The sequence below is a fragment of the Sorex araneus genome, chromosome 3, assembly GCF_027595985.1.
Source record: "Sorex araneus isolate mSorAra2 chromosome 3, mSorAra2.pri, whole genome shotgun sequence".
Taxonomy (NCBI): Eukaryota; Metazoa; Chordata; class Mammalia; order Eulipotyphla; family Soricidae; genus Sorex; species Sorex araneus.
The window spans coordinates 55,624,746-55,626,370 of NC_073304.1; the positions used below are offsets into that span (position 1 = coordinate 55,624,746).

General features: G+C 36.2%; 1 pseudogene; it reads right to left on the minus strand.

Annotated features, from left to right (window-relative positions):
• Window positions 1-663: 663 nt before the first annotated feature.
• Window positions 664-749, minus strand: LOC129403894 (U6 spliceosomal RNA; annotated as a pseudogene).
• Window positions 750-1,625: the final 876 nt, after the last annotated feature.

Here is a 1,625-nt window from a genome sequence, read left to right on the forward strand (position 1 = left end):
ATTTGACATGATATATTTAAATCGAGGCTATATTTGTATTAGTTTGCTTTGTTTAAAAATATTTTTGCAATACCTAGTACTCATTCACTCAAAAGGTAAGCATTTATACATTCACTAAATCTGCATATTGATTTTTATCTGTAGCAAATCACAACTAATTATTATATATAATTTATATCACTAACTTGCATATTCACTTTTACGAATATTAATTATTAAAATAATTTCTTCCTATTTAGTTGTACCACTTAAACTTCCCAGAATTGTAAAATTGACTTATTATTATAAAATGAAGATTTTTTTTCTGAAACATTATGACTTTGCTCTAAATTAATAATAAAATACCTAGACTAATGAAGGTAATATATTTCCCTATAGTTGTTACTTCTGGTTTATTTCACTGTATCACTGTTATCCTGCTGCCCATCGATTTGCTCGAGCGGGCACCAGACATCTCCATTGTGAGACTTGTTGTTACTGTTCTTGGCATATCGAATATGCCACGGGTTGCTTGCCAAGTTCTACCGTGGGGGTGAGATACTCTCGGTAGCTTGCTGTACTCTCTGAGAGGGGTGGAGGAATTGAAACCTGGGTCTGTCACATGCAAGGTGAACGCCTTACCAGCTGCGCTATCACTCCAGCCCACTGGTTTATTTATTTTGCAAATATTTATTATATATATTAGTGCACAGGAACCATGCTAATCTTCTCTGTATCGTTCCAATTTATTATATGTGCTGCAATAGTACAACGGGTAGGGTGTTTGCCATGTGGCCGACCCAGGTTTGATTCCTCCGTCCTCTTCAGAGAGTCCGGCAAGCTACTGAGAGTATCCCGCCCGCATGGCAGAGCATGACAAGCTACCCGTGGCGTATTTGACATGCCAAAAACAGTAACAAGTCTCACAATGGGTGAGTTACTGGTGCCCGAGTTACTGGTTCCAAAGTTACATCGAACAAATCAATGAACAATGGGATGACAGTGTTACAGTGTTGCAATGTTATATATTAGTGCAATATATTATTCTTTAAAAGTTTAGTGATTATAAATTTTATGTTATAATTCTCTGAATTAAATTCCTACTAGCTACTTTACTCATAGTAGAAAATTATGGGTCTGAATAGCGTGCCTACCAATCTGGGATCCCTGGCATCCTATATGGTTCCCCAACTACCATTAGAAGTAATTTCTGAGTACAGAACCAGGAGTACCCACTGAACATTGCTGCATGTGACCCAAACAAACACACATAAACACAAAAATAAAAGAATGAAAATAAAAAGAAGACTAAATATAATACTTGAACAGTTTGTATGTTCCAATAAGGAATTATAGGGCTTTTCTATCAAATTTCACTGTCACTGTCATCGCATTGCTCATCAATTTGCTTGAGTGGGCACCAGTAATGTCTGCATTGTGAGACTTGTTGTTACTGTTTTTGTCACATGGAATACGCCACGGGTAGCTTGCCAGGCTCTGCCGTGGGGGCGAGATATTCTCAGTAGCTTGCCAGGTTCAAAAATAGAAATTATGTTACAGTTATTTTAATTTACAGGAATTTATCATTTACCAGCTTATAAAAATTAGATAACTATAAATTCCTAATTCAAAATAAAATTGTGCAC